The following is a 19,830-nucleotide window of genomic DNA, read 5'->3' as shown; positions in this document are numbered from 1 at the left end:
AAAGACAATGTGATGGTGTCAATCTGAAGATGGTGACAAGTAATGTGACAATCAATTTCAATATGTTTCGTTCGCTCATGAAAAATTGAATTGCGTGTATTTGAATAGCACTCTGATTATCACAATATAACGAGTAGGTTGATGAAGAGAGACACTCATATCCGTAAGCAACCAATGCAACCAAACTATCTCACAAGTAGTTGAGGCCATGACACGATACTCAACTTCTGTGGAAGATCTAGAAATAACATCTTGCTTTTTACTCTTCCAAGAAATGAGGGAATCACCAAGAAAAATACAGAAGCAAGTGGTAGACTTGCGATCCGTAGGATCACCAACCTAATCCGCATCAGAGTATGCACGCAGCTCAAGAGATGAAGTAGAAGGAAATAAAAGGCTTTAAAATTGAGTGCCCCGAAGATACCTGAGAATACGAAGAACAGTAGCCCAATGAACTGTAGTTGGTGCAACGACAAATTGACTAACCACATGAACAACATACGCAATATCTAGACGAGTCACGGTGAGATAAATCAAGCTTCCAACAATAGTTATGTACAAACTAGGATCCGACAAAGGTGAGCCATCAGATGGAGAAGATCGAGCATTAGTCTCAATAGGAGTATCAACAACTATATTATCAATAAGATGAACACGCTCAAACAGATCAGATATATACTTTGACTGAGATAAAATATAACCTTTAGGGAATAAGCAACCTCAATGCCCAGAAAGTAGCGTAGTATACCCAAGTCTTTCATAGCAAAACAATGAGCCAACTCAGACTTCAAGGAAGTAATTCTATCAGAATCATCACCAGTAATAATCATGTCATCAACATATAATGATAAAAGAATACGACCTGCACTCGTACATTTGATAAACAATGTTGAATCATGATTACTGGGATGAAAACTAAACAAAGTAATCACTGTAGAGAACTTCTCAAACCAAGCACGAGGTGCTTGTTTGAGATCATAAAGCACTTTATGAACCTGCAAACTTCACCAGGTTTGTGTGAAATACCAGGAGGAGGTGTCATATAAACTTCTTCATGAAGATCACCATTTAGAAATGCATTCTTGACATCCATCTAAGATATTCTCCATTGACAAACAAAAGCAACAACAATCAGAGTACAAATGGTTGTCTTTTTTGCAACAGGAGCAAATGTTTCTTAATAATCTATGTCATACTCCTGAGAATAACTTTTAGCAATAAGACGAGCTTTGCATTGTTCGATAGATCCATTAGATTTAGTCTTGATCTTATATACCCAACGAGAACCAATAGTATGTTTTCCTGGTGGCAATGGAACCCAATCCCATGTATGACTCTGATCCAAAGCAATTAGTTCCTCAGTCATAGCACTCTGTCAAAGTGAATTACAAACATCCTCTCTATAGGATTCAGGCTCAGAAAGATAATGAATAGATGCAACAAATGAAGCAAAAGAACGAGAATAACAAGAGTAAGCAAAATCTGGTAGTTTAGTAGACTTACGAACACGAGTGGATTGACGATGGTGGAGAGAAGGATTATCCGCAACCTCATGAGATAATTGGGTAGTGGCAGAAGGAGGAACATGTGAAGAAGATATCTCAGGAACCAAAGTACTAGATTCAATTGAACTACTAGTAGGATTTGTGGGTGAATCTTCCTCAGTATCGGTATTGAAAGAATCTATACAAAGTAGATCTGACTTTGTCATATTATGCGAACTATCCGGAATAAAAAAGAATGGAATATGCTCAAGAAACACAACATGACGAGAGATATACAATTTTTGACTAACAGGATAAAAGCAACGATATCCTTTTTGACTAACACTATAACCCAGAAAGACACAAATAGCAGACGGAGAGGCTAACTTATTACGCTCTGCATGCGGATGAAGGACAAAGCAAGTACAACCAAAAATACGCAAAGTGGAATAGACAAGAGTATACCCATACAATTTTTCAAAAGGTGACAAACCTGAATTGTATGAGGTTGGAATTCTATTAATGACATGAGCAACAGTAAGGATTGCTCCCCCCCCCCCCCCCCCCCAAGGCATTAGGAATACTAGCAGACAATAAAAATGAACGAGCTGTTTCAATAAGATGTCTATGCTTTCATTCAGCCACGTCATTTTGTTCAGGAGTATCTGTACATGAAGTTTGATGAATAGTACCATCAGAAGCAAGTAAATGTAAAAATTGATTCGAACTGTATTCACTCCCCAAATCACAACGAAAACACTTTATGACACTAAAATATTGAGTTTTCACAAGAGCTCTATAGTTATTGAAAATTATAAGATAATCAGACTTGTGCTTCATAAGATAGACCCAAGAGTAACGAGTGCAATCATCAATAAACGAAACATAAAACCTTGACCCTCCTTTTATAGGAATAGGAGAGGGTCCCTACATATCAGAATGGATAAGATCAAATGGAGCAGAAGAAAAAGAAAGACTTTTAGAAAATGGTAAGGCGTAAAATTTGACCAGTTTACAACCATTACAATCAGAAATATCAAAATTTTTTAAATGTCCTAATGCTCCTGTAGAGGCTAAAAACTGCAAACAAGGTGCTGAAACATGACCTAAGTGAGAGTGCCACAAATAAAAATCGGAAGATGAACAACTCAGATGAAAAGACGATAAATCCACATTCGAAGCTACAACTTCTGGTAATTTGAGTTGATCTAAAACATAGAGTCCTCCTTACTTATGGCTTGTCCCAATCATCTTCTGAGATTGCGGGTCCTGAATATAATAATTGGGTGAAGAAAAAGAAACTAGGTATCTAGACTCACATAATTGACTAACTGAAACAAGATTTAAAGTAAGACTCGGAATATAATAAATATTAGTAAAAGATAAAGAAGATGTAACAATTGAACCAACACATACTAATGACATAGGAGTATCATCAGCAGTCACAATAGATATAGATGAACTAGGAGAAAAAGAAACAAAAGATGACAAATTGGATGACATATGATGGGAGACACCAGAGTCCAAAATCCACAAGGATAAAGATATACCTGAAATACCAGACGACGACAAACCTATATGAGAGGAAGCTGACATGGCAGAGGGTTGTAAAGCAAGGAACTGTTGAAACTGCTCAAACATGTATGAATTAGATTTTCATGAAGCATCTGCACGACCAGGCATGATGATAGAACGAATAATTCTCAGAATAACCAAATTGTAATGATACACATTTGTATGATTCGCAAAAAACTGATGTCAGGATGACCCGTGGTCACACAAAGAATCTGAGGCAGAAAAGGATGTCAAATGTAGAAATCAGTAGCACAGGGCGCCAGTGTCAAAATCAATAGAAAAGGACGTCGGTGCCGAAATCGGCAACTTAGGACTTCAGCATCGAAATCGGTAGAAAAGAACGTCGACGCCGAAATTGACAACACAGAATATCGGTGTTGAAATCGGCAGAAAATAGTGTCAGCGTCGAAATCGGCAGAAAATAATGTCGGCGCCGAAATCGACAGAAAATAGATGCTGGCGCCGAAATCAACAGCAACAGGACAGAAAATAAATGTCGATACCGAAATCAATAGCAACAGTAGAAGACGACATCGACAATAGGAAGGAATAACACGGGGAGGTAGAAAAAATTAGGTGAGAGAAGTAGAACCACTCTGATACCATGTACAAATTAAGAGAAGGAAAAACTAACAATCTTATTAAATCTTGAAATTGATACAAAGTATAAGGTCTTATATAGTTAAATTAAGAAACCCTAAACTCTATAAAAAAAGGAAAAGTCCAATTTTTTTTTAAAAGCTATAAACAAATAAATATATAATCTAACAAACAAATCTCGACTTATAAATATTTAAAACAATATAGATCCGCTATATTAACGACTCCTAGTGGCGGCCCTACAGATATGGAGAAGGTAAATGTAAGTATACAGACATTAGGTGTATTGTGGAATAAACTCCAGGTCATCAGTTCTTGAAAATTAACCCCTGGCTATTACGTCAAAGATACCATCTACACTACGCCTTAGGTGTCTTATAAATATTTTTAAAAACTAATGGACGAGAGATTTTTTTTAGCATAGGAATGAATTTGCAAATCACCCTGGATTGTAATAAAGCCAATTGCCTTATGTGAGAAGGATTCAGATTGCATTGTAAACTAATAGTGCAATTAACATTTTATCATTCAAATTATTTTTGAGCCAATAAATAACGCAATCAACTTCTGTCACAATTGTCTTGATCCACTGCTACTCTCTTCTTTCTCTTGCTTTTGCCTTTTGGTGATAATATTTAAGTACAATGATCAGTGTTGGACATAAACAATCTAATGTCGGAGATTTATGGGTATTAGTTGAATTTAAGCTACACTAAATTAAATTCAACTTACAGTCGAAATGACCTGAGTGGATAATCTCAAGCTGCCAGCAGGGGCTGGTTTATGTAAAGTGTAGAGCGAAAGACCAGGTCTGCAGAGCGGAAGACCAGCAGAGCGGAAGACCAGGTCAGTAGAGCGGAAGACCATGTCAGCAGAGAAGAAGACCAGAGCATGTCTGCAGAGCGGCAGACCAGAGCGACAGAGCAGGTCTATAGAGCGGCAGGGCAGGTCTACAGAGCGACAGACCAGAGCAGCAGGGTAGGTATGCAGAGCGGCAGACCAGAGTAGGTCTGTAGAGCGACAGACCAGAGCGGCAGGGCAGGTTTGCAGAGCGGCAGACCAGAGCTGTAGTGCAGAAGACTAGAGCATCAAGGCAGGTCTACAGAGCGGCAGACCAGAGCAACAGATCTGCAGAGTGGCAGACCAGAGCGACAGGGCAGGTCTGTAGAGCGGCAGGGCAGGTCTACAGAGCGACAGACCAGAGCAGCAGGGTAGGTATGCAGAGCGGCAGACCAGAGTAGGTCTGTAGAGCGACAGACCAGAGCGGCAGGGCAGGTTTGCAGAGCGGCAGACCAGAGCTGTAGTGCAGAAGACTAGAGCATCAAGGCAGGTCTGCAGAGCGGCAGACCAGAGCAACAGATCAGAGAGGCAGCGCAGGTCTGCAGAGCGGAAGACCAGAACGGCAGATCAAAGAGGCAGCACAGGTCTGTAGAACGGAAGACCAGAGCGGCAGATCAAAGAGGCAGCGCAGGTCTGCAGAGCGGCAGGGCAGGTTTGTAGAGCGGCAGACCAGATCTGCAGAGCGGCAGACCAGATCTGTAGAGTGGAAGACAAGGTCTGCAGGCAGAGCGAAAGACCAGAGAGGTAGAGCAGGTCTGTAGAGCGCCAGACTGCAGAGTGGCACTTGATCTGGTAAAACTGACCGAGGCCTGCGAGAGTCGCAGTTTCCTTGAAACAGATTCGCCCACCTCCGGCTGTGCTTCGAGGCTTACATGGGTCGTCTGTTTCCCAGGATACAATGGTAGACCGTGAATCTGACCAAGCACTGGTGGTCACGGTGAACTAAATGGCACCCGATTGCTATCACCTGCATTAATCTTCCTTTAATGTATCCGCTACACAAGTAGCAGAAAGGTTTAGGTGGCAAATTGTTAGCTGTCCCACTTGGGCGAATCTTGCCCCGATCGGTCCGACATTCGTGTGCGCAGGTCACGCTCGCACACGAGTCAACTTGGTTCAGTACAAATCCGGGCCCTGGATTTGCACCCCCTGCACACCCACGCAGGAGAGAGAGTCTCTCCCCATACATTTGTTCATAACCTCAATGTATGTAAATCAATATAAACCAACAAAAATATCTTGAAACTTTAAATGTGGGACTAAAGTTTCATTCACAATGGAGCCTCTTTCCTATTCCATTTCTTCTCCATTCACTTATTCAACATTCAGTTCATCATAAACGGGCAATGTTTGATTGCTAATGTAGTTGAGTCGTTGTCTCGTAAAATAAACGTGTATTCAAACTTCTAAATATGGAAAGAGAGAGCACAAATCTTTTTTTTTTAAAGAAAATTATATTTGTAGGTCTTGATTGTGCTCAGCAGACTCAGCTTGCTCGATAATTTAACTTTAGACAACTCAACTTAGCTCTCGACTTCCCGACTTAGTTTCTTGAGCCGTCCCACAGATCGAGCTCTCAAGTCGCCTTTTAGCCAATCGTCGAGTACTCCTCCACCATCACTATCAATTGTCTTGGTGTATTCAGTACAATCAAATTTATATTTTGTCATATTTGACAAAGAATTTAAAGTTACACATTGGAAATTTGATTTGGGTATTGATCGTATGCATGTCAGTTAATAGGAAAAATCTTAGTGAATCAGACAAATTGGACACTAGGTACAAGAAAGAGTTAGTGAATCAAGTAGATCAGACACTAGGCCTGGAGAATATCATTATTCAACAACACAGTCTCTGTTGTTTATCCACGTTCTTATAACCCGGGCCTTCTTCTGGTCACCTGGACTTCCCCTTTGTTAGCTTTTACATCCACGTATATGTCGCATCTTGTGCTGACTGGATATCAATCTAGACATTCAGGTTGCTTGGATCACTTATAGTCACTCAAAGATAGCCATATCAACGCTTATCCTAACTAAGGCTTATCTCTGATTTTCAATTGCCCTTACCTTCGCCCGGCATCCTGGAGCATCTAGTCGACCTAAAAAATTTTCTAATATCGCAGAATCCTAATTTTCCTATAACACAAGGATTAGTCCAAATGCAACATAGAATATACAAAGTATGCCTACTATTTGGTCTATCTGGCCTTCTAAACCTACCTAGTATTTAATCAATATGACTTACCAAGACTTCTAACTAGTTTAGAATTCACTCCTTAAAAACTTCACACTTGTATATAGTTTATTCGTTTAGGATTTTTTTTTTCTTGCAAAATATCTTGTCCCCCTTTGATCTATCTGGACTTTACACCTACCTATAGTTCACTCCTCTAGGGTTTTCACACTTGACTAACATCCTAATTCTTACAACCTACTAGGACTATCACTCTTACTTAGCATTTGGTCTCTTTGACCATGGCTAGACTTTCCTTAACTGCCAAGCATCTAGTCACATTGATTTGCTTGGACTTTCACCAAGTGCCAAACATCTAATTATCATTTACATGCTTGGACTTTACACCAACTGCCAAGTATCTAGTTATTATTGACTTGAACTTTACACCCATTGTCAAACATTCAATCACTGTTGATCTACATGGACTTTACACTAACTGTCAAGTTTCGGATCATCGTTGACATGTTAACACATAACAACAACTCTTGCTCAACCATGACCGGATGTTTATTGTACCTACAACCTTCCTCTCATATTGACACAATCAAAACATATGATCAAATATCTAAACCCTAAACTAGAGATCGATTAGATCAATAATCTCCGTTTGATATTTGATAATATGTTTAAGTTAAAATAACCCATTAACCTAACTTTTCAAGTCTTATACCAAATCAAAAATAAAGATTTTTAACTTAAATTCCTTTTTTCTTCCCTTTTACATACATCAAAAAAACTTATATGAAAAATAAAAACACTTGTAATCTATCTACCTTCAGATAAAAAAATATGAAGTCCTCATCATTAGTCATTGCACCAACAAATTCTTAAATTTCTAAACCTAAATAAAATTCTAACTTAGCTTTTCTCTCCATGAAATATATTTCATGCATTAATTTTACTTTGAAAAATAATTCAATAAAAAAATCAAAATACTTTCAAAAATTTTGAAAGAATTTTTGTAATGAATTTTGAAGACCATTATTAAAAACCATTTAACAAATTTTCAAAGGAATCTTGAAGATAATAAATAATTTCAAAATATATTTCTAATACTATTTCAAAGAATTTTTCAAAATCGAGAATATATATGACTGGTGTTGACGTGCAGACGTGGGATAGATTGTTGGAGCTCACTGGATTCAAATAGGGAGTGTTACCCTTTTCATATCTCGGCATCCCCTGGCGGCCAAGAAGCTATGCACAACCAACTCTGGAGCCTTGATATATAGAGGCAATGGTGGATCAAATAACCTCTTGGCCAAGACACGCTATCTTATACTGGGAAGTTAGAAGTTGGTGAAGGTATGATTCAATAAGGCATCAAATGATTTTGGCTCTCCATATACTAACATGCCTGACTGGGGTCATTGACAGGTTATCAATCTTACAGATAACCAAACTGAAAGAAGAAGAATGGGAAGAAGAAAAGAATACGAGAATAATAATAGAACTTATTATTTTCTATTGATAATTATCCTAAACATAGTACAATATATAATGGTTAAAAAGGTACTCGGTCAATTAATTAATTAACAAATTGCAGAACAATTCTAAGAAATATTCTGAGAATTATTCTAATAATTATAACAGAATTATTAAAATAATCCTAATATTATTTTGAGTTAATTTGGTGATTTGATCCGATCAATCTTGGCGATTCTCTTTTATCTCTTTTACCCTAGACAAATTCAACGGGAGATCTCTGACATTGAGTTTGCTTGCTAGCTTGTTGAAACGATGTTTGTATAATGGTTTAGTAAAGATATCAGCAATTTGATCCTCCGTATAAACATAAGAAACTGATAATTGTTGAGTCGCCACACGCTCTCGAACAAAATGAAAATCAATTTCCATATGTTTTGTACGAGCATGAAAAATCGGATTTGCTGTGAGATATGTTGCTCCAATATTATCACACCAAATTTTAGGTGCAATATTTGATGCAAGATGAAGTTCAGAGAGAAGTGATTGAAGCCAAATAATTTCAGACGTTGTATTTGCTATAACTTTATATTCTGCCTCAGTGCTTGAACGAGAGACAGTAGGTTGCTTTTTCGAATTCCATGAGATAAGGTTTCGTCCAAGAAATATTACATATCCACTCGTAGAGCATCTATCTTTAGGAGAACTTACCCAATCCACATCATTATAGGCATGTAAATCTCGAGATGATTGACGATATAAAAGAAGACCATGTAGAATAGTATCTTTGAGATAGCGAAGTATTCTTTTTACATTATCCCAATTTTGTTCAGTTGGAGCATGCATGAATTGACTGTTGGTGCAACCTTAGGTCAAGGTTGACCTGGTTGACCCGACTCGAGGTGACTTACTCGAGTTGTATTTTGATGTTTGACTTGGGAAGATTGTCGGTGCAACCTTAGGTCAAGGTTGACCTAGTTGAGTTGCATGTCGATGTTTGACGAGAAGAGAGTTGTATTCTTGATGTTTGACAAGAATAGGTGTTTGGGAGATTGTAGGTGCAACCTTAGGTCAAGGTTGACCTGGTTGACCTGATTCGCGAAAAGTCCAAGTATGGAGACTTGGCACTGGAAAAGTCCAAGATGACACCTTAGTCTAAGATACCTAAACTCATATCTCACATTAAAATTGCCATGGATGTGTTTGATACACTTTAGATGTGTGTGAGATATTAGGATCATGAATTAGGATCAAGGTGCATAGTTCCTGTACCTAGATGAGCCTAATTCAAGAAATGGAGGATCATAGGGAAAGCTTGTGTACAAGTCATGTACATTTAGCCCTAAGATTATGGTCCTAAATTAAAAGGTTTAAAATCATTTTGAAATTGATTTGGAAAACCTTGATGAAGACATCTTAGTGATTGCATTCATCATTGAACATTGTGATACAAAGTTGAGTTAAACTTGAACTATTTCAAAGTTTTTGAACTTTGTATCAAGATTTGAAAATGGAAGTTATTTTCATCGAAAATTATTTTTCCATGATAGTGTATGTTATGAGGAATGTATCCTTAAAATTTTACAATTTTTGAAATTTTCTGTGATTTTCTAGAGGTTTCTGAATTTCGGGAGAAGAAATCAGAAATCTGATATCAGACTTGTGGACCGATCAGGAGGTAGCCTGATCGGTCCAGGGGATGCTGGATCGGTCACTGTGAAGATCCTGATCGGTCTGGTGACCGATCAGGGCGTGCCAAATGCTGATTTTTCGACTGTTTTGTCTGAAATTTCAGCTGGGAGTTGGTGTTTTGGATTTCTAAAGGTTTGAAACTCTTCAAGACATTGTTGGTGCAATGGTCAAGGGGGAGTTGACCTTTAGGAGGAGTTTTTACCTAATTGTCAAGGGGAGTTGACTCTTAGGGGGAGTTTTTACTCCTTAAGACTTTTGAGGATTAGTGATATGGGATTATCACTAAGTTGATTGTTGAGTTTAGTATCAAGGGGGAAATTAAGAGTTTCAATGAAAGGTATGAGACTTTCATTAGGAAGAAACTCTTGACCTTGATACTCTCCTTTTTCTTTTTGATGTGTGTCAAAAAGGGGAGAGTGTTCATTGGAGAATTATTGGAGAACCCAAGTTAGGTTATCGGGTTAACCTAAGCTAGGGGAAGAATGTCAAGGAATGTTCGAGGAAGAACATTGGAATTCTTTTTGATGTGTGTCAAAAAGGGGGAGAATTATTGGAGAACCCAAGTTAGGTTATCGGGTTAACCTAAGGGGAGAATGTCCAGAGAATGTTCAAGGAAAGAACATTGGACATTGGAAGATGGTTGGAAAACCTAAGTTAGGTTATCGGGTTAACCTAACTTGATTATGGGTTTTGTCAAACATCAAAAAGGGGGAGATTGTTGGTGCAACCTTAGGTCAAGGTTGACCTGGTTGACCCGACTCGAGGTGACTTACTCGAGTTGTATTTTGATGTTTGACTTGGGAAGATTGTCGGTGCAACCTTAGGTCAAGGTTGACCTAGTTGAGTTGCATGTCGATGTTTGACGAGAAGAGAGTTGTATTCTTGATGTTTGACAAGAATAGGTGTTTGGGAGATTGTAGGTGCAACCTTAGGTCAATGTTGACCTGGTTGACCTGATTCGCGAAAAGTCCAAGTATGGAGACTTGGCACTGGAAAAGTCCAAGTACGGAGACTTGGCACGGGGAAAAGTCCAAGCAGGTAGCTTGGCACGCGGAAAGTCCTGGTGAGTGAATCCAGGCAGTGAGAAAGTCCTAACTGGGATGTTAGGCAGTGTGGAAAGTCCTGGTGAGTGAAGCCAGGCAGTGGGAAAGTCCTGGTGAGTGAAGCCAGGCAGTTGGAAAGTCCTGGTGAGTGAAGCCGGGCAGATTGGAAATCCTGGTGAGTGAAGCCAGGTGAAAACCCTAGTGAGTGAAGCTAGGTGAAAGTCCTGGTGAGTGAAGCCGAGCAAGGGAAAATCCAGATGGATCAAGGGTGATCGGACATCTGGTGTTGAGAAGGTCAAGTAGGTCAAGGGAGTGACCGGATACTTGACACGAAGAGAAAAGTCCAAGTGGGTCAAAGGGATTGACCAGGACACTTGGTAGGGAGCCTTAGCACGTCAAGGGAGTGACCAGATGCTAAGCATGAGATACCAATAGGTCAAGGTTGACCGGATATTGTTTTGGAAGGTTTGGGACTTGGTTTGGGCAAAAACCAAGCTCTGGATCGATCTGGGGACCGATCCAGTGATACGGCTGATCGGTCTGGTGACCGATCAGTAATCAAACAGAATGCTTCTGTGGATTATCTGAACGGTCTGAAGACCGATCAGGAAGCAAACAGAAGAGAAGAAGGAGAAAGGCTGATTGGTCAAAGGGACCGATCAGACCCCTCCTGGATCGATCAGGACATAGCCTGATCGGTCCAGGCTTAGCCTGATCGGTCCCCAAGACCGATCAGGACCCTTGTGGACCGATCAGGATGAAGCCTGATCGGTCCACATCCTAGCCGTTGCCTAGCAACGGCTAGTTTCTTCTGTGTCTTCTTCGCAGGTTATAAAAGGGGTTGAGGAGCTACTGTTCTGAGGTTACTTCTTGCCCTTGCTTCTTGCTGCACTTGAGCTTTGCTGAGCTCTCTGCTTTGTGAAGCTTCGTGTGAGCTTCCCCGGCTGGTCAGCTGCTGCTGTTCTTCTGTGAAGTTACTGCTTCATCAACGGAAACCAGTCGAAGGCAAGCGTGTTTGTTTTTACATTCATATCGTTGCTTCTTCTTGTATTTCTGGTACACTCTGATCTTGCTGTTGCAAGAAAGTATTGTGGCGAGGTTTCTCCACCCACAAGGAGTATTTATTAGCCGGTTCTCCGGGGACTCATCCACCGACGGATTGATAGGGCTCGTCCACCTTACGGACACGCCGAGGAGTAGGAGTTTATCTCCGAACCTCGTTACATCGACGCGTTGAGGTTTGATCTTCTTGTTTTCGTTTCTTGTTCTTATTTCCGCTGCGCTAACCCTAGTTTGTAGAAAGAAACGAGAACGATTTGGGGCGGCTATTCACACCCCCCCTCTCTCTAGCCTCCGTACGAAGGATCCCAACATTGACAAGCACGATTTACTACAAAGGTAATATCAGGGCGTGTGATAGTGGCATATTGTAAGGCTCCAACAATGCTTCGATAAATTTACGGATCAGTCAAAACAGAAGAGGATGTAATTGTAGAGTTGCTTATAGCAATTGGTGTAGAGACCGGACGTGCTCCATCCATTTTAGCTCTTTGAAGAAGCCTAGTAATATATTTGCTTTGAGAGAGAAGATAACCTTCCTCATGTGGAATAAGTTCAATACCAGGAAAAAAATGAGCAATAACCAAATCTCGAGTAAGAAACTCTTGATTTAGAAGACTTAATAAAGTTGTGATACACTAGTAATCATTGTCGATTATTAGGATATCATCCTTATAAATAAGAAAAAATATCATATATCCATCATTATATTTGTGGAATAGAGATGAGTCAGTTTTTGATCCAGAAAATCCTTGAGCTTGTAACCAACTAGATAATCGATGAAACCATGCGTGAGGAGCTTGTCGAAGACTATATATGGATTTCTTGAGTTGACAAACATGAGATAGAAATTGTGGATGAATGAACTCAGGTGGTTGCTCCATAAATACAGTTTCCTCAAGATGGCCATGAAGAAATGCATTTGAAATGTTTAATTATCGTACGGGCCAATTAGAACTAACAGGTACCGATAATAATAGTCTAACAGACGTAATTTTGCTGACTCGGCTAAAGGTGTCATTGAAATCAATACCTGGTTGTTGACTAAATTCTTTAGCTACAAGTCGAGCTTTGTATCATTCAAGAGAACCATCAGCTCGATACTTAAGACGGACTACCCACTTAGAGCCTACAACATTCATGGAGGGAGTGCGCGGAACTAGGCTCCATGTTCTATTGCGGAGAAGTGCATCAAATTCTGTAGCCATTGCACTACACCAATTTGGATCTTTATTCGCCTGTGTAAAACAAGTTGGTTTGATAGATTTTGAAGAAACTACTAGAGCTCGTGGAAGGGGATGTCGAGTTGTCATTGATGGGCAACGTGCATAGATATCACTTAAGGGAAGCATGCGACGAGGAGCATTATCATCTGAATCACTTGTTGATGGTGACGAGGAAGTAGGTTGACATGGTGTTTTAGATGACGGACTTGTATTATCTAAAGATCTAGAACTAGATAGCATATTATCTTCAATCGGCGATGCTTCAAAGGTTGGACACAGAATATGTTTCATAACATCGTTCCTTTTATCAGTATGCACTGATCTCAATGGAGTAGTCATCTGGGTTGATTCTGATGATCTAGGAGAATTTGTGGAAAGTTCTGGAGCAGTACCTAGGATGTCATCTCCTCTTGAATCTCCCATGGGTTTAATTAGATAATCGACTTGTGATAATTCAGATGGGATATTAGGTGGTGTCAAGAAGGTACCATCGTTTGAAGATGGAGTTGTTGTGGAGGTTGCAAAAGGAAATAGAAATTCATCAAAAATAATATGCCGAGAAATATATATGCGTCCTGTCGGTATATATAGACAACGGTACCCATGATGCAAATTACTATAACCAAGGAAAACATATTGTTGGGAACGGGGATTTAGTTTATGCTTAGAGTAAGGTCGTAGCCATGGATAACATACACAACCGAAGATACGTAAGAAGGTATAGTTAGGAGACTGATTATGGAGTTTTTCCATGGGACTTTTATGGTGAAGTAATGGAGTAGGTAAACGATTCATAAGATAAACTGCAGTTTGAACTACTTCATCCCAAAATTTAAGTGGAACTGATGCATGATTGAGAAGAGCTAAGGCAGTTTCGATTATATTACGATACTTCCTTTCTGCAGAGCTATTTTGTTCGGGAGTGTGAGGACATGAGACTCGATGGAGAATGCCCAAAGAGCCTAGATGACGATGAAGTGCTTGATATTCTCCACCACAATCAGAGTGGAGGGAGAGTATTTTACGGTTAAAGAAACGTTCTATGTGTTTTGGGAATTAACAAAAGATATCGAAAAGATCAGACTTTCGTTTCATGAGAAATACCCAAGTAGACTTGCTAAAATCATCAATAAAAATCACATAATAAAGGAAACCTTGATTTGATAAAACAGGAGCAGGACCCCAAACATCATAATGAATTATTTCTAAAGGAAAACTGGACATATGAGAAGAAGAAACAAAGGACAATTTATGATGTTCCTGTTTGGAAGCTGAGAAGACGAACCTGCCGGAATGACGTGTCTGGAAGGTTGACCGCATCCCCATGACCCGGTTGATGATCTGTCCTCTACGTTGACCAGATCGTCGGAAGTCCTCCTCCGGTCAACTGTACCTGCATCCAGCGACCGGGTCGCCCCGGCCTCTGGTAACTCGGTGCTCGAGGTGAATCACACATATATATGAGCAACCGAATACTAATGACAGAATAATTAACTAAATGCAGAAAAGTACGAGAACGTACCCTGGCCCAGGGGGGCGCCCTCGGATGGATGGAGGAGCTGATCGAGTCGCGGTCACCTGGAATAGTGAAGGCATCTGAGCCGACTAAAGAGGAGATCCGGAGGTGGCGACATGGAGCCTAACACTGCATGGCTCCGAGAGGTGAGATACAACCGGAATACAACGGCGACACGGCCGGCATATGACATCAGCTCGGAGGCCGGAATATAACATACAGTCACAACTCAGAGGCAGGTCAATAGCAACAGCTCACAACACCCATAGTGCTACGAAGAACCAAGCACCACGACTTAATGGCCGAATACATCACGGGCGGCTGCCGGAGATGCCACAGTGGATCCAATCTATGCCTCAAATGATGGACAAGACGACTATAAGGCTGTCGGAGTCAGCTGTAAGGCTGCCAGGAGAGGTGGCAGCGGCTGGAGAAGCGGCAGTGGCCGCTGTACAGCGCCAGACGCGGGAAGAGGTGGCTGTTGGTGGCTGTGACGGCTTCTGGATGCGGCGCCGATGGCCATGGGAGGCTGAGGTGGCTGCTGGTGGATGCTCCGGCCGCTGGAGATAGCGCCGAGTGCTGGAGGCGGCGCCGACCGCTGCTGTAGGCAGCGGTGGTGACTGCTAAACCCGGTGAGCCACAAGTCACCCCATGTGGCTGCACGAGGAAGAGGAGAACTTCCCCCTCCCTACTCGCGGTAGCTATGGCGAGAGGAGGAGAAGGAGAGGCGGAGGTCCGATCCCTTGGCGGCATCAGCCGGCGAGGAGGCCGGAGGCAGTGCTGACTGCGGGTGGCGGCGGAAAAAACCCCCTTTCAACTCGCTCCTTCTAGTGTCGGCGCTAGGATGCAGGCCGGAGGAAAGGAGGGGGAGTAGAGAGGCGGCCGGCGGCCGGCGCCGGCAAGGAGGGAGGAAGAAGCTTTTCCTGGCGGCGGACCAAAAAACGCGAGCTCAAAAAACCCCCATCTCCTTTCCCTCGTGCTTGCCTTAATCACCAAAAAAAACCTAAACGTCCAATTACAAAAATGCCCTTCTTCTTTCTTTTAATTGTCTTTGACACCCTCACATATCGGATCATATGACTTTTTGCTTTCAAACATGCTTCACAAGAGTGAGATGAGGATGACAGAGATGTCGGTAAGTCAAACTGATTAATGATTCCTTGAACAAGACGTAGAGATGGATGACCAAGCCGTGCATGCCAAGAGGTTTTATTTGTGCGTTCTCCAATTAGAGCTTTGGTGGATGTAGGTTGAAGGTAGTAAAGACCATCTCTAATTTCTCCTCTAAGCAGGGTGCATGGTTCTGGTTGTGAGATCCTTCACAAGATAATAATGAGGATGAAATTCAAAAAACACATTATTATCAAGAGCAAATTGACGGATTGAGAGTAAATTTTTAGTGATAGAAGGAACATAAAGTGTATTACGCATAGAAAATAGTCGACCAGATGAATGAAAAAAATAAATTTCCAAGGTGAGCAATTTGCAAACATGAACCGTTGCCTACTTGTACAGTGTCAGGACCATGATATTAGGAGGCCTCTATAAGAATGTCATAATCTGATGTAACGTGATAAGTTGCTCCAGAATCTGGATGTCATCCTGAGATTGAAGAATTTGTCATAGGTATATAAGGATTGCTTGCAAGAGAAAATGCTCCTGGGTGATATGATGGAGTTGAGGTTGATGCTTGAGTTGTGGATGCAAAACCTCCAGTAAAATTTAAATCATATCTCTTATAACATTGATGAGCAAAGTGACCATTCTTGAATCAGATCTGACAACGTCCTCATCCTCGACCTTGTCCTTGACCTCGTCCTCGACCTTGTCCTCAGCCTCGTCCACATCCTCGTCCACTTAATCTCCTTGATGGGTAGTACTATTAATCTTGTGTGCCGAAAGAGCAAGAGAATCTGGGACCCTTTGATATTGTAATTGTAGAAATATCTCATGCAAAGAGAGCAAGCCATGAAGGGTATCAAGGGACACTTGATCTAAGCGAGTAGTTATGCTAGGAATAAAGCTGTTATATTGAGGCCCCAATCTTGCAAGGGCATGTATTAGTAAATTTGGATCTGAAATTGGATGGCCAATCGTAGCCAAATTATTGACAATGGTCTTGATTGATTGGATATATTCATTGATAGATTTGTCTCCTCATTGCACCGATTGTAACTGCATGCGAAGTTGAAGAACACGTGCTTGAGAGTGTGAAGCAAAGGTTCAAGCAAGAGCTTCCCATATTTGATGAGAACTAACAAGCCCTACAATTGTAGGAAGTATAAGCTCACTAATAGTTGAAATCAATCATGTCATAATTAGTTGATCCTTCTTACTCCATATAGTAAAGTTTGAATCATCTTCTTACGGTTTAAGAGAGGTACCATCAACAATTCCAAATAAATCATGAACACGAAGTAGTGAAATAAATTACATCTTCCAAAATATATAATTATCATTGTTGAGTTTGATGAGTAAATAAGACATGATATTTAGGGGTAAAGAAGAGAGTTATGTCGAAAAATTTGTTTATGTGATGAATGATGGAGAAGAAAATTCTGACATTAAAAAGAGTTGTGTAATGATAACTTATGTAGGGTGAAAGATGGAAGAGAGATTAGGAGCAAAGGAACAAATTTGCTGTGAACAGCAGGTTGCTGTTGTGAATGAGTTGCATGGACAAGCAACTCAATTTGTTTGGTGTTGCCAATAACGACCACCAGAATATCCTTCTTCGTGTTGACGTGGCAGAAAAGAGAAGGTTAATTAAAAAGTGGAGCAATTTCGAAAAGCACGGAGCAAATTCGAAAGAGCATGAAACGAGAGAAAAGTAATTTCGAAAGAGACGGAGCAAATTCAAAAAGCATGAAACGAGAGAAACGGCAGCAGTGCAATCAAAAGGTGCACAGATATAGCCAAGAAGACGTTAATAAGAGTTCGTCATTTATTAGATCTCTGTCTCGAAAAATTGAGGGAGAAAAAAAAAATTGGCTCTGATACTTAAAAAAATATATATATATATAAAAGAATAATAATAGAATTTATTGTTTTTTATTGATAATTATCCTAAACATAATACAATATATAATAGTTAAAAAGGTACTCGATCAATTAATTAATTAATAAATTATAGAATAATTCTAAGAATTATTCTAATAATTATAACAGAATTATTAGAATAATCTTAATATTATTTTGAGTTAATTTGATGATTTAATTCGATCAATCTTGATGATTTTCTTTTATCTCTTTTACAAACATCCCCTACCTCTTGAGTTACAATGTGTTTATCCAAGGAAGAGGGGGGCACAAGGTTAAAGTCCTTCAAGCAGAATTCTATATATGCTACTCAATTGTGCTCTATGAAATATTTAGCAAAGGAGGACTCATTCCGGGTGAGATAGATTCATTGTCAATACTTGGGGCAACTAACCTTTGGGTGTAGCAAGCAAAGACATCCGACTCTCCACTCAACAAAAGACTATTACAGATCTGAGATGGCCTGTCTTAGGCGCATAAGCACACTAGAGCAAGCTGCTTCACTGCTCACTGGTTGGTACGCACAAGGCTAATAAGGACCTTCGAAACCTACAACTTCTGTCCGAGAAGTAGTGCTCAGTCGTGGACCACCAATGTTTAAAAGCCTTACCTCATGACAAAGCATAGTAATACAAAGAGTATCGAATGCTGCCACGAATGCAAATAATGATCAATCGGATGCTGAGCTAGGTTGAAGTCAAGGAATGTCAATGGGACCATCTCTTTTTCACTGAGTCGACCAGCTAGAGCCAATCGACCGATCTCCCAAGGCTGACCCGTCAGAGTTGATCGACCAATCTCCCTAGGCCAAGTCGTCAGAGCCGACTAGATAGTTTTCCAAGGATGACCCGCTAGAGCCGACTGAATAGTCTTCCAAGCCAATCATTCAAGCTAACTAAGTAGTACATAAGCCACATATGAATTGTCAGAACATGAAGATTGTTAGAACACATGGATTATCAGAACACATGGGTTGTCCAAACACGTGGAGTAGTATGAGCGACATAATATACATCCTTATAAGATCTCCACTGTACAAGACATGAACAACACAACCCTCAGACATATATGACGTAATATATTCTTTATTATAAATGTGATGTCTAATCAATGCGGAAATTACAAAATGTTATGTAAGGTCTCTCCCCCGCAGGCGCAAGTATGTTTTTCTCTACTCACAAACTCAACACTCAATTGTTCATCTGTCATTTTTTCTTTTCTACTGTACTAACTTGAACGTCGGAGTGGTCGTGACAGAGAACCCCTTGCTTGCTTACTTATATTCTTCTTCATCCCTTCTTTATGTGCTCGCAGACGTTTCTTGTTAGAGGTCTTCTTCTGATCAATTTTCTGTCTAGCCTCATCAATTTTAGATGGGATCACACAGATTCACCTTGTTGCTTTTTGCACATGGACACTTGCGAACCAAGGATCGTCTACCATAAGTGCAATACAAGACGTGCTTGTTATGTCAAGGGAGAATAAAACGTCGATCACACCTTCTTTCAGTGTCCTATCAGCATGGTCCTATGGGCCAAAGTGCGGGCACGGTGGGCATGCGATAGGAGATGAGCACGGCAAGGAGAAAGTTATAGGTTTTCAAGTGGACGTTCCGAGGAAGCTGTCATCTCACTAAGATGCGGTTTGTAGCTATATATGTTGTGCATAATTTATCTTATATGGCAAATTAGGAATCAATTTATTTCAACAGTGACATGTCGAATATTGATAGAATGTTCATAAAGATTCAAAGGCATGAATTTACTATTTGAACACCTAGTATATGTATATTTTTCTCGATTCCTAATTAATAATATTTATCTTAGAAAAAAAATTATGAAATATATTTGTTACAACTGTTATAACTATAATTAAGTATTTTTTTTTAAAAAAAATATTATAGTGGCTATGATATGTAGTTGCTATAAAGATTTTTTTTTTTTTTAGCCCCAGGACGTAGCGCAGATAGTGGGCGCATGGTATCTCTGCGTAATGACCAGGGGTCGATTCTCAGGAACTGACGACCTGGGGATTACCCTGCTATGCGCCTATGGCTTGTGTACCTGCATGAGCCTCCCTCCATATCCGTGGGG

The sequence above is a fragment of the Zingiber officinale genome, chromosome 8A, assembly GCF_018446385.1.
Source record: "Zingiber officinale cultivar Zhangliang chromosome 8A, Zo_v1.1, whole genome shotgun sequence".
Lineage (NCBI taxonomy): Eukaryota > Viridiplantae > Streptophyta > Magnoliopsida > Zingiberales > Zingiberaceae > Zingiber > Zingiber officinale.
Note: the sequence above shows the minus strand (reverse complement) of the source record.